Genomic DNA, 14697 nt, shown 5'->3' on the forward strand with positions numbered 1-14697 from the left:
TGAACAAAAACAAGATCAAGAGCTAGGATCAGTGAGATCCTCTTCTGATACCATGAAAGAAAGCTGCGGAAGCCATGAACACACACACACTGGAGATATATTTGGAGAGTTCTCTCAAATCGGCATTTTTCATTGCTTCAAATGTAACCAGATGCAATACATATGTACTACATTCAAAAGACCTAAAACTTGTACTAATCTACTTTAACAAACTCTGCAAGACATGTTTCCTCTTTAAAATGCGCAACACCACGTCGCGCCAAGTACACATGTGGTCCTCCATCTTAGCTGGCTTGTCTGCGGTTTCAACACGTGCGAGGTTGATCATTGGCTCCTTTTGTGCCGCACACTCCTTACTCTTCTTTGTCTCATTCTCAGCTTCAGCTCTCATGGAGTTCGTGGTTGTTCTGGCTTGCGCACAACGCACTGCAGCTTGACCAGCTTGACGGTCCAGTGACTTGAGATCACGGATCGCGGCTTGTTGATCAACTCGGAAGGCGGCGGCTTGATCAACTTGGTTAGCAGCGGCTTGATCAACTTGGCTAGCAACGGCTTGACCAACTTTGTTATCTCTTTCAACTTGATCAACTTGGCATGCAGTGGCTTGACCAATAGCTTGATCAACTTGACATGCAGCGGCTTGACCAACTTTGTTATCTTTTTCAACACCCATCATCGAAGACGGCAGCATCGTCTTCGTCGGTGCCACCACCGAAAACCCCCCTTTCCACCACATCACACCGCTCCTCTCTCGCTGCCGTGTCCTCACCCTCAATCCCCTCTAGCCCCCCCATCTCTCCACCCTCATCAAACAAGCTTCAATTGATCCTCAAAGAGGAATCCTTGCTACTATCAAAGCCACCACCGTCGAAATCGAAGATTCTGCCGTCAAATTCCTCTCCCTAAACTGCGACGGTGACGGCCGCGTCACCCTCAACGTGCTCGAGGCCGCCGCCCAAGCGCTCGCACCAGACGGCCACCTTTACGTTGCCTGTGACAACGTAAAGGAAGCCCTCACGTGCAAGCACCTGGCCTACGACCGTGCGGGAGAGGAGCACTACAACCTCATCTCCGCGCTCCACAAGTCGATGCGCAGGGGCGACGCGGATGGGGCCATCTACTGGTTCTACGTCGCGCGGCGCCTCACTCGCAGGCGCTGGCGCACGTCGTGGCGTGCCTGTTGTCGAAATGAGATACAAGTCTTGCCGGGCAAAAATTACAATGAAAATAAACAAAGGAAAATTACATGGAAAAACTAAAATAATTACACGGGAAAATATCTGTGGAAAGCGGTAAGCTGAGTCGAGGAGTCCTCTTTCCGCAAGACGAGATACGCCCCGGTAGTGCTCTCGGTTTGGCGTGTCGTCCCCAAAGATAAAACGGCTTCGTCTCTGAAGTAGCAGCACCGCTAGCAACAGAGCTCCAGCGAACGGGAGTAAGGCGAGGGCAGAGCTTCGACGGGAAGATATGCAGAGAGGGAGAGAGCGTGTATGCAGGAATGCTTGGGTATTCTATGTCTAGAATGCAATGGATGCATGCATATTTAAAGGCCAAGTCCACCTGCAGGGCATTGATGGAGTCAACAGCCATTATGTGTGCCATGATGGCTTGACCGTAACCGCCGGGGGTTATTGACTAGTGCACTAGCCAGTGGGAGCTGAAGAGACACGACGCACCTGGACATGCTACACGACGGGATACACCATGGACCGTCGGGGTCCATCGGGGACCTTTTGTCTCCCGTTATGCGTCGGGGTCCAGCAGGGCCCTTTTGACTCCCGTTGTGAGTCGGGGTCCAGCGGGAACCTTTTGTCTCTCGTCATGCGTCGGGGTCCAGCGGGAACCTTTTGTCTCCCGTCATGCGTCGGGGTCCAGCGGGACCATGACGTGGACCAGACCCATCGGGGATAGCGTGGAGTTTGGGGTGATCTAAAAAGAACAAGCGGGGGTCGAACCACGCTCAACGACCAGCTCCAAAGAACAGCCCAAAGACCACCCAAAGACCAATTGTCAAGATCAAAGGCACAAGGCACCAGGCATCAGACACCCGGCACCCGGTGCACGAGGCACGGGACACGGGTCACGGGACAGGGTCACGGTGCGCGGCTCGCGGCTCGCAGGCGGGCGGCGGCGGCACGCTTGTGCGCGCGTGTGGGCTCTGTCACCCGTCTTATTCCACGATAATTATTACACATAATAATTCATCTGATTAAATACTTCATCAAAGAAGTCTATCATCCCCGATGTGGGATAATTAACACTTATTTAATTAATCCCTTAGTCTTTTCACATAGTTCATTTCTAGTTTTATTGTGACCAACTTTAATATATTATTTCTCACTCACCGGGAATCGGATTTGAGAAAATGAATATACTAAGGTCATCTACTCGGAATGTAGATCGACGTTATTGCATTTAATTTCACAAAATTAAATCTCTTGTAATATTTATTATTAGTCAAAATTCATTTGACCAAGCACGATTCCAACAATCCCCCACATGAGTGGAAATTGCCAAATGCATATGTATGCAGACACAAGTTCAACCATCAAGAGGTATGTAAGCATAAGGATAGGTAGTTTTTTGCTTTGAACCATCCATAGTCAACACCGTCGGATACACAGGCGGACTAGTAGCGCGATGCTTTGAACTATTCCTCCACGGCGTGCACCGAGACAATGATGTTAACACTTAAACACCTCAACCTCATCCGTTCTCACGTTTTGTGTCCATTTCAGGCCTTGGACGCCACTTTGGATTCATAAGTGTATAGTTTGAAGTGGCCCCACTTCACACTTACATAGGTGATTCCTCGTTAATTATCTTGCCATACTTAGTCTCCTTGAGAACTTCATCTCAACGAGATCCTTTAGGAATCATTAAAAGTCATAGACCTAACCTCACCACTAGGCAAGTTTTTCAAACATTCTATTGCTCTCTAGGGAATAGATATAGATGAGTGTTTCACACGAACTCTCATAGCTTAGTTTTCCCATTGAACCAAGTTCTTGGGATCTCCAGTCATCATGGTTGGGTTACCACGATGACAATTCTTTAGTTTGTGGATTTCAAACCCATTTCCTCTAGCAATTTATTCATTTGATCACGATTTAACCCTTTGGTTAGCGGATCCGCTAGATTATCCAATGACTTCACGTAGTCAATTGTAATCACCCCTGTTGTGATCAAATGTCTCACGGTATTGTGTCGTCCATGAATGTCTCGAGACTTACCATTGTACAAGCCACTGTTTGCCCTCCCAATAGTAAAGACATATCCACTTGTTGAAAGTGAGTCTTTGTTATCGGATATCCAATTTGCATCGCAGTACCCTTCAAGTACCGGGGGGTATCTCGAAAAGTGTAGCCCATGATTTTGAGTATACTTGAGATATCTCAAAACTCTTACAAGAGCTTTCCAATGCTCTTTGCTTGGATTGTTCGTATAACGGCTCAACTTGTTCACGGCGCAAGCAATATCAGGTCGAGTGCAATTAGCAAGATACATAATGCATCCAATGACCCGTGCATAATCTTCTTGTGCAACGGGCTCACCCTTGTTCTTGCTCAAGTGAACATTGAGCTCTATGGGCGTCTTAGCCGGGATGCCATCATAGGCATTGAATCTCTTTAATACTTTCTCAACATAATGAGATTGTGTTAAGGTGATTCCTTCGGATGTTCTTAGAATTTTCATTCCAAGAATTACATCGGCTAGACCCATATCCTTCATGTCGAAGTTTTTCTTCAACATGGCTTTCGTGTCGTTAATCACTTGGGTGTTACTACCCATGGTTAACATATCATCAACGTAGAGACACACTATAACGTATCCATTATCAGTGTTCTCAATGTAGACACATTTGTCACATTCATTGATTTTAAATCCATTTGATAACATCACGTTATCAAATTTCAAGTGTCACTGCAATGGCGCTTGTTTCAATCCATAGAGGGATTTAACCAGCTTGTATACCTTTTTCTCTTGTCCAGGTACTACAAAACCTTCAGGTTGTTCCATATAGATTTCCTCTTCAAGGTCACCATTTAGAAACGCAGACTTAACATCCATTTGATGAATCTCAAGATTGTGCACAACAGCAATCGCGAGAAGCACTCGAATTGATGTAATCCTCGTTACAGGTGAGTATGTATCGAAGAAATCGTACCCTTCCTTTTGTTTAATGCCTTTGACTTCCAGTCGAGCTTTATACTTGTCCACTATTCCATCGGCCTTAAACTTTCTTTTAAGGACCCATTTGCATCCTAAAGGTTTAGCACCTTCAGGTAGATCAACCAACACCCACGTGTGGTTTAGCAAAATTGACTCAATTTCGCTTTGAACAGCTTCTTTCGAATGCAACCCGTCTGGGCCAGCAAAGGCTACTTTTATCGATGTTGGTTCTTCATCCAACATGAATGCAATGTAGTCAGGACCAAATGTCTTTGGTGTTCTGACCCTGCTACCACGTCTTGGTACCGCATCGTTTGGATCAGGCCTTGTTCGCTTGCGCGATTCTGGCTCTTCATCCGCTGATTTAGAACTAGTGGCTTCATCCTCAATTCTCGTCTCAGAATTGGGTACAATATTTTCCTTGTCTTTGCGAGGAAATATGTTTTCAAGAAATACGGCATTTCTTGACTCGATTGTTGTTCCCACGGTCACAGTCGGTATTTCAGACTTGTGGACAACAAATCGATATGCACTACTATTAAGTGCATACCCAATGAAGATGCAGTCAACCGTTTTAGGACCGATTGTAACTTCTTTGGGCGGAGGAACCATCACCTTAGCCAAACACCCCCACACTTTGAGGTATTTGTAGGATGACTTCCTTCCCTTCCACAACTCATAAGGAGTAACGTCCTTACCTTTGAGTGGGATTTTGTTTAGGATGTAGTTGGCTGTCAAAACAGCTTCCCCCCACATGTTCTGGGGCATCCCCGAACTGATCAGTAACGCATTCATCATCTCTTTGAGAGTTCGATTCTTGCGTTCTGCAACACCATTAGATTGTGGTGAATATGGTGCAGTCGTTTGGTGAATTATACCACTTGCGTTGCATAATTCCTCAAACGAGGCTACGTATTCACCTCCTCTATCACTTCGAATCATTTTGATTTTACATCCAAGTTGATTCTCGACGTCCGTGTGAATTAAATCAAGGGGTTTCGTGTTCTGTTCAACCGAATGAAACGGTAACTTAGTCATTTTTGCCTCAAGACAAGTTTCACATTTGTTTTGAGTTTCTACTTCATTTGCCTTTAGTAAATCTAAACTTACTAATCTTTTAATGGCATTTTGATTTACATGTCCCAATCTATTGTGCCACAAGTTAGAACACTCAGCCAAGTAAGAAGAAGTAGATGCATTCTTATTATTAGCCAACGGCTTAGGGACATGGCGTACAGCTACACTAAGCTTGAAAAGTCCGTCGGTTACAAAACCTTTTCCGAGTGACTTCCCAAACTTGTACAAAGAAAACCTATCAGATTCAAATACAAGTTTAAACCCCTTATTCACTAGTATTGATCCTGACACTAGGTTCTTCCGGATGTTCGGGACGTGCAGCACATCCTTCAAAGTGATGGTGACGTCGGACGTCATCATGAGAATCACGTCTCCAATGCCGAGGACTTGAGACGATGCTTGATTCCCCATATTGATCTTCCTCCCTTCAACAGCGGTGTAGGAGGCAAACTTGCTCTTATCGGCACAAACGTGGGCAGTAGCTCCAGTGTCGATATACCAGCCACCTTTGTTATCAACAAGGTTGACTTCTTCCGTGACCACAGCAACAAGGTCACTTTCATCCCAGTCCTTGAATTCTTTTTCAACAACGTGGGCAGCCGGCTTCTTCTTCGGCTTGCGGCAGTCCTTGGAAAAGTGGCCAGGTTTGCCACAATTGTAGCAATTGCCTTCAACCTTCCTCGCAAGCTGCTTCTTCTTGCCCTTGTCCTTTGCAATTGGACGGGAGCGTTTGTTGGAGGGACCGCCTCGCTCCAACAGATTGGCCTTTGCAACAGGTGGGCCATGGCCCTTAGCCAAACCATCGCGTTTGCGCTCGTCTGACTCGATGCGCAACTTCACGATCAAGTCTTCAAGATTCATCTCTTTTCGCTTGTGCTTAAGGTAGCTCTTGAAGTCCTTCCAGCCGGGTGGAAGTTTTTCAATGACCGTGCCCGCCGTGAAAGCTTCAGGCAGGGCCATTCCCTCGGCGGCGAGGTCGTGGATGATGAGCTGGAACTCTTGCACTTGGTCCATGATTGGTCAGAAGTCGACCATTTTGTAGTCCAAGTACTTAGCTATTACAAATTTCTTAGTACCTGCATCATCACTACAGTACTTCTTATCTAGCATTTCCCACACTTGTTTTGATGTGGGAATAGTACAATACACGTTATAGAGACTATCATCTAAAGCACTTAAAATAAAGTTTTTACAAAGATAGTCTCCTTTGCGCAAAGCGTCATACTCGACGTACATCTCGACACGTGCCTCATCCTCGCTTGGCGGGGTTGGCTCATTCTCCTTGAGGAAGTTAACGACGCCCAACGTTGTTAGGTAGAACAACATTTTCTGTTGCCATCTCTTGAAGTCCGTTCCAGTGAACTTCGACGGCTTCTCAGCAGGTGGCATCTTCCTTGGTGCCATTGGTGCCGAGCTTGTCCCATGGAATGGACCAAATCCGTTGCCCCCGTAGTAGCTAACAATTGGTTGAGGCACAGTACCCCCCACAGTTGTGTGGAGCATGGAGGCCCCCGCATTTGTGCCGACCCCGAAGGATCCAGCTCCCGTGCCGACCCCGATGGATCCAGCACCCGTGCCGACCCCGAAGGATCCAGCACCCGTGCCGACCCCGAAGGGTCCAACACCTGTGCCGACCCCGAAGGGTCCAACACCCGTGCCGACCCCGAAGGGTCCAACACCCGTGCTGCCCCCGAAGGAGCTAGCACCCATGCTGACCCCGAAGGGTCCAGCACCCGTGCCGTGCCCTAAGGCCCCGACACTTGACCCAATGAAGGATCCAATGGAACCACTGAAAGTGGAACCGACCGACCCACTCGAGGTGAATCCAGAAACCGTCCCAAATGGGTTGTCAAACACCCAAGGGGCTGTTGATGAAGAGGTTGAGAAGCCAGGAGTTGGAATCATCGTTATGTCCGACGGCGTGTTGACGGGAGCGACGGGGGACACGGTGGATGGAACGGTGGCAGCGGCGGTAGACGGGTCAGTCGACATCTCCAAGCAAAGATGTTGATTTCAGTTTAGTTGGTGTGTGTAAAGTCCTTTAGTGGCAAGAATATCTCATCTTGCGATTGTTGTCGAAATGAGATACAAGTCTTGCCGGGCGAAAATTACAATGAAAATAAACAAAGGAAAATTACACGGAAAAAACTGAAACAATTACACGGGAAAATATCTGTGGAAAGCGGTAAGCCGAGTCGAGGAGTCCTCTTTCCGCAAGAGGAGATACGCCCCGGTAGCGGTCTCGGTTTGGCGTGTCGTCCCCAATGATAAAACGGCTTCGTCTCTGAAGTAGCAGCACCGCTAGCAACAGAGCTCCGGCGAACGGGAGTAAGGCGGGGGCAGAGCTTCGACGGGAAGATATGTAGAGAGGGAGAGAGCGTGTATGCAGGAATGCTTGTGTATTCTATGTCTAGAATGCAATGGATGCATGCATATTTATAGGCCAAGTCCACCTACAGGGCATTGATGGAGTCAACAGCCATTATGTGTGCCATGATGGCTTGACCGTAACCGTCGGGGGTTATTGACTGGTGCACTAGCCAGTGGGAGCTGAAGAGACACGACGCACCTGGACATGCTACACGACGGGATACACCATGGACCGTCGGGGTCCATTGGGGACCTTTTGTCTCCCGTCATGCGTCGGGGTCCAGCGGGAACCTTTTGTCTCCCGTCATGCGTCGGGGTCCAGCGGGACCATGACGTGGACCAGACCCGTCGGGGATAGCGTGAAGTTTGGGGTAGTCTAAAAAGAACAAGCGGGGCTCAAACCACGCTCAACGACCAGCTCCAAAGAACAGCCCAAAGACCACCCAAAGACCAATTGCCAAGATACCCGGCACCCGGTGCACGGGGCACGGGACACGGGTCACAGATCACGGTGCGCGGCTCGCAACTCGCGGGCGGCGGCGCGGGCGCGTGTGGGCTCTGTCACCCGTCTTATTCCACGATAATTATTACACATAATAATGCATCTGATTAAGTACTTCATCAAAGAAGTCTATCATCCCCGATGTGGGATAATTAACACTTAGTTAATTAATCCCTTAGTCTTTTCACATAGTTCATTTCTAGCTTTATTGTGACCAACTTTAATATATTATTTCTCACTCACCGGGAACCGGTTTGAGAAAATGAATATACTACGGTCATCTACTCGGAACGTAGATCGACGTTATTTCATTTAATTTCACAAAATTAAATGTCTTGTAATATTTATTATAAGTCAAAAATCATTTGACCAAGCACGATTCCAACAGTGCCACCAGGTGTGCCACTTCATCGGGATGCCCGAGTGCGGCGTCGTGCTGGCGCACTGCACTCGCGCCGAAGTCGGTAGTTGTGTACCGCGCGTTCGGAGCGGCGCAGAAGGCGGTGAGGGACTCCGCGGGGCAGAACGAGAGGGTGCCGATGCATCTGAGGAACGCACCAACGAAGCTGATGAAGGAGCTCAGGTACGAGGGAGGGGTACGCGTATCCACCCGACGACCCGAACGGGGCGGCATCTCACACGTACCTCCCGCCATCGCTCCAAGGGTGCAAATTCCTTCACTGGCCGTAGATCCTGTGTTTTTGCTTTATGTTGAAATGTAGAGCAATATTTTGTACTCCACTTAGTAAAGATTAAAACATTTGGAAAAATGTGCTTCTCCATTTAAGCTATGCAAGTTAAAGATAGTAGTAGGAAAGGAGAAATATTTGAGTGATCGAATATACAAAAAATTCAAGACTGATTTCTTTGTTGTGTGCATTAGTTAACTTATGAGGATGATCTTTTCCTCCAACATTGTGATAACATGCATTGCATAGATCATAGTAATAGGTAACTGATAAGGGTTTTCCCTTATCGCGATGTCGGAAACGGATAATCTAGAAGTCCCGAGAGGCAAAATCCCGTCGACCACTTTGAAAAGAGGGTTTTAACACAAAGAAGCAATAAAGATAAAAGTAAGCGAAAATCTGATATATCTTATTAAAAAAAAAGAGAGCTTATGCGCCTATTTATAATGTTCAAAATAATCCTAATTCAAAAAGGAAACAACTAAGATAATTATCCTAATTCAAAAAGGAAACTAAAATAAATTAATATTAAAATATGAACTAATCCTATTCAACGCAGTGTTGTTAAAATCGCGCCCCGAGCGCGCTTGGGTCGCGGGTCGCAAGGGTCGAGACCGACGTCGCCACATTGTGGGTGGGTGGGACGAGATTCAGGGGTCGCCGTTGGGGCGGCTGGGGCGGCTGGGTCGAGCGGCTGGGGCGAGCGGCGGGGCGAGCGGCTGGGGCGAGGAAGAAGAAGATCGTCGGTTTCACTGACGGAAACAGCGCCGGCCAGTATCCTGCTATGGTTCCCCGTTAAGTGAGCCTGTGTTTGTGAGAGAATTGAGATAGAAAATACAGATAAAGATTGAAGAAGAAAGAGAAATGAAGTAGTTTTAGTGGGAAATGTGAAGATTTACAAAAAGTAAAGGTGCAAGGTGTCAAATCGCATATAGATAGAGCTAGCACCTACAACCTAATCAAACATATTTTCGTATCTTATTCTATTCAATAATATTGTTCACCATTTATAATTTGTATTTTTACTTACTTCTAGTTATTCTACTGAATAAAAGTACTCCATTTTATTTACAAATCCATTTTTTATTAACACAACTATATAAATGTTGTTTTCCCCTTTAATTAAATAATCAATTATTTAGGTATAATAAATTAAAGTTGAATAATTTATTTATTTATTCAATTTAAGATTGTATTTTTGTAATTACAATAGTGATTTGTGATTTTTTTTAATTAATTCTATGTCTAAGAATAGAAAGTTAGAAATGTAGTATGTAGTAACTTGTGATTTACAACTTATAATTACTTTTAAAATGGAGATTTATTGAATTTTTGTTCATTATCTAGCATTTTATAAAAATTGTAAATACATTATTTATACAAATGAATGACAATAATAATAATAATAATAATAATAAAATTCAGTTATTTAGTTATGTTATCTTGTTTAAAAACTTATATTTTCCGTCTAATCTTTTTTTTTAATATGGAATAATGATGTATGTAGATTTATTTGATGTGATAAACATTCAAGCAACAAACTTATAAAAGAGACACAAATATAATCATCATTCGGCTATTCTGGCGCCCCGATTCGTGGGTCTCTCGCCCCGTCGCCCCATCGCCCCGCGACCCGGGGTCCCCCCTCATCGCCCCGGGGCGCCCCGCGACCCTAACAACACTGATTCAACGAGGGACAAACTCACTATACTTGACTGGGGGTCGACCTTGCCGCTTGGGTCGTGGCGACTTGATGGCCGTCGCAGTTGGGCGACCTCTTTCAACAGTATCGCAGTCCGGCGGAGCATCAATGCTCGTTGGCACTTCCTCTATATCTTGTATGGTCTCCGTCCATCGGGGTCTTGTTGTACTCGTATGAGTAACCTTGCCCACTCTCTATATCAGTTGCGCTTATGATTAGGTCACTCACTCCCAACACTACACCCACAAGACCTTTCAAGGTATATGAAATCACTTGCAGGTGCTGCCAAAGCATCCATATGAGATTTGGGTTGTCTCTTCCAAGTTACTTCCGTCGCATCATTCCACCGTCTGTTGTATCAGTTCCATAAGTACCTGTTTGTTACTAGGAAGGCATACCCATGCACGAAGCTCGAATTGGCTAGCGATGATTGTACAGTTGTCTACCCGATCCCATCCTTGTTCAAAATTGTGATTCCTTCGCATTCTTAACGGGCACGGAATTTTAGGAGCTAGATGACATAAATAGAGAGAAAAAAGTACTAGTTAAATATTTTAACGAGAAGAGAGGAGAGAGAGAGAGATTTAATTCCAAATATTGAAAGTTACAAAACCAGAAGAGAGAGAGAGAGAGAGAGAGAGAGAGAGAGAGAGAGAGAGAGAGAGAGACGAGCCAGAAGATGCAGAGCCCACAGCTGAGCTGGTAGAACATGGGCGCATATATTCAGAGCTCTTAATCTTCTGAAAACAGAACTTACAGAACTTACTCTTCTGAAAAGTTACAGAAGCATACTATCCCAAAACAGAACTTACAGAAGCATGATAATAAGCTAAACATGTTTTATAACGTCAATAAAATTCACCTAAACTGAAACAGGAAAGAAGTAAAGCTCAAACAGCAAATTACCTCAGTTTCGTTGGCTTGTTGTGAACATAACGCAACATGTTTTATAATGTCAATAAAATTCACCTAAACTGAAACAGGAAAGAAGTAAAGCTCAAACAGCAAATTACCTCAATTTCTTTGGCTTGTTGTGAACATAACTCGTATGAGTCCTTTAGCCTATGAGTCTTGAGAAATAGGTCCCAAAATGGAGGGAAATTTCCATGGTTCTCTTTAGCCTGCAAACAATTTTAATAAAAATTTAACAATAATTAAAAATGTAAACAACTGAAACTGGAACGTCAAAAAGTGTGAAGATATTCTCTAGCTCGGGAGGAACGTGCTCTAGTTCCTTAAGCTGAGTGCCACGGGATGAGGCTTCTCTAAGTCGTCCGGTAAATCCTCCTCTAGGCATTTAACTATAAGTTCAAACAGTATGTAATATTTTCTCTATTTTCAAATTCTTGGTGCTATTCTACATGTTAAATGACATTTTGATGAATGAATAAAATGATGTTCATGAATGAAAGCTCCAATATTATCAACTTTAGTTGCAACTTTGCAGATACATTAAGATTTGTGGAACACTCTGAGATGTGTCACACTGCAAAATGTCGAAACAGCAAGCAAGCGAATAGCAAGCAACAAGGTCATTTTTAAAAATAACCATGACACCATAAAAGAACGAACGTAATACAACTGTTGGAAGCAAGAATTGTTCCTGTCCATTCCTAAACTAGTTATGAAAAAATTAGTATCATCAGGTTATGATAAATATGCAAGTTATGCACTGGGAGACAAACCGGAATAGAAAAGTACCTTAGATTTTGGCAACTATGCGGGATTCATGGCCGGGATTCATGGCCGAGAATAGAAACAGAACTCCTCTAGGCATTTAACTATAAGTTCAAGCATAAACATAAGTTATGCAGATTTTCCTTATCAGTAACTAGATAGCATGTACGCAATCCATCAGAATTCAGAAACCATTGTATCACTTTTGTGCCTCTTCCCATGTCACTTCTCCATTTTACTATGTAAAATTCAAAGCAACCAAACTCACAACCACCTTACAAATCCTATCAGAAGATAATCACTAACACTCTTTGCCTAGAATAAATACAAATCAGGCAAATTGATTCATCAATTTGAAAGAAACATTATACCTCCTGCAGTTCCCTTCAATTTAGCACCCACAGTATCTGGATAATGTGAAATCTCTTCCAAGACCCTTGCCCATACCAGCACAAGATGCAAATTCGCCAGATAAAATAGCAAAAGATAAAGAAGAGGAAGATGAGGTAAGTCATTACGATGTTTCTATTGTACCATAGAAATGAGTATTTCTTTTCAATTATACTCCAATGCTAAAATAATGATGATCTATAGATAAGTGCATTTGTCCAGAAATTGTTTGATTAAGCTCTATAGATAACATTCTGGTAATCAAACACTGCTAATTAAGTCTGGCCATTATTGAATCCTAATCATAGAAAGATCTGTTTGAACATTTTAACAAACACATGGAAGATGGCACGAATGTGTTCTACATCTGTTCCTAATTTTTAATCGAATTAGGGTAAAATCGAATCTACAAAATTCTCATTTTCTCTTATTACTAATTCAACCAACGGTATAATCAACATTCTATACAAGTAATCACCTGAATCTGATTTCATTCCTAAAAATATTCATTTCCTAATCAAAATCAAACACTCAAAAGCCATTGCTAAAATTGAGGGGAGAACACTACAGCTCTAAATCTCTAACCAATTAGCATAATCGAAAGAGTAATTGAACAAAGGAATGAAGATATTCACCTCGATCTCAATTGAGAGGAAAACGAAGTCAGTGAGAGGAAAAACCGCTGGAAAATTTGTCTTGAGCTGGAAATGAAGCGTCCTCGAGCAGAGATGAATCACCTATTGCAGACGAGAATTGGGGGAGGCGGTGAGAATTGGGGGAGGAGGTTTCCGATAGGCGGTGACGAATTGAATTGGGAGAGCCGCCTTGATAGACTGAGCTGTTGACGAATTGTGAGAATTATATTGAGAATTATGAGAATACAATTGGACGGCTTCAAGGAATTTAAGAAGGGAATTTAAGAAGGGAATTTATTTTCAATACAATTGGAATTGTGAAATTGGACGGCTTCAAGGAATTTAAGAAGGAATTTAAGTCTAGTTCATTTTCAAGACAAATGTAGTTCACAATTGCTTCTCCCAATAAAATTAAGTCTATATTTTACATTTAATAATTTTATTAACATTAATTAATTATACTTATCATTTTAAGAATAAAATATTTCAAATTTTTTTGCTATGAGTGAAAGCTTGGTTTGGCAGGTGATGGCAAAAGGGATGGAATCATACGGTGATAGTAAGAATTAAAGTTTCTAATATTTGAGAGCACCATAAATTATGCTAGCAAATTTTCGAGCACAATTTATTGTTGCTAGCAAAACAGCGACCAAATTGCAAGCACAATTAGTTTACTCGCATGATGTCAGTGATTGCGACCAAACATACTTTTGCTAGCACCGTGTGCTCGCAAAATTAGCAAGCATAATTAATTTGCTCGAAGTAGTTGTCGCAAAATTATTTGCAACCATCTATTTTGCATTTTGGTCGCTTTTTTGGTCGAAATTCTTCCAGAAATTGCAAGCACAACATGTGCTTGAAAATATATGCTTGCAAACAAGTGTTTTTTTTTGTAGTGAATATTGAAAGTGAACATTTTGAATATGACAAAACTAAAAAGAAAATGTGGATATCTTAATTGGGACGGATGAAATATGAATTTTAATTTAAAAATAATATTTAGTCTCAATTTAAATTAAATTTGTTAGAAAAAAATAAAAATGAAGTGAAATAATAGGACCTATAAATAGTTAAGAGAATAGATAGTGAGATGAGGGATTTCACGTGCATCTCTTAAGGCAGAGATGGACTAAAAAGTGGTTTGGAGCCCATAAAGATTATAAAGATGAGATGGATTAAAGACATGATTGTGGATGCCTAAACCATAAGGTTTGTGAGAATTTCCTTGCGTTTTGTCCACAACATCCATTCTCAGAAAAGACACTCTAATTGGAGTTCATAATACTACTCCCTCCGTCCCGGCTAAGATGACACATTTCTTGGACGACACGAGATCTTATGAGTCATTGATTAATGTGATTAATTGGAGAGAGAAAATGTGAGTGCAAGAGTAAAAATAGAGAGAAAGAAAGATCAGTATTTTAATAGGAGTGAGAAAAAGTGGTTGTCTGTATCAATTGAAAAGAGAAAATTTCCAAAAAA

The 14697-nt window shown here is 43.2% G+C and overlaps 1 long non-coding RNA gene across 2 annotated transcripts; it reads right to left on the minus strand.

Annotated features, from left to right (window-relative positions):
• Positions 1-10368: 10368 nt before the first annotated feature.
• On the minus strand, positions 10369-13578 carry LOC121751817. Of its 2 annotated transcripts, none has more exons than XR_006040187.1 (3): positions 11527-13578; positions 11183-11419; positions 10369-11024 (listed from the first exon to the last, which is right to left on the minus strand). It is a non-coding gene; the product is annotated as an uncharacterized LOC121751817 (long non-coding RNA). The 2 variants fall into 2 exon arrangements; XR_006040188.1 differs by having other exon boundaries at positions 10371-11024; positions 11183-11253; positions 11527-13577.
• Between the last annotated feature and the right edge of the window lie 1119 nt (positions 13579-14697).

Source organism: Salvia splendens, chromosome 10, assembly GCF_004379255.2.
Source record: "Salvia splendens isolate huo1 chromosome 10, SspV2, whole genome shotgun sequence".
Classification (NCBI taxonomy): domain Eukaryota; kingdom Viridiplantae; phylum Streptophyta; class Magnoliopsida; order Lamiales; family Lamiaceae; genus Salvia; species Salvia splendens.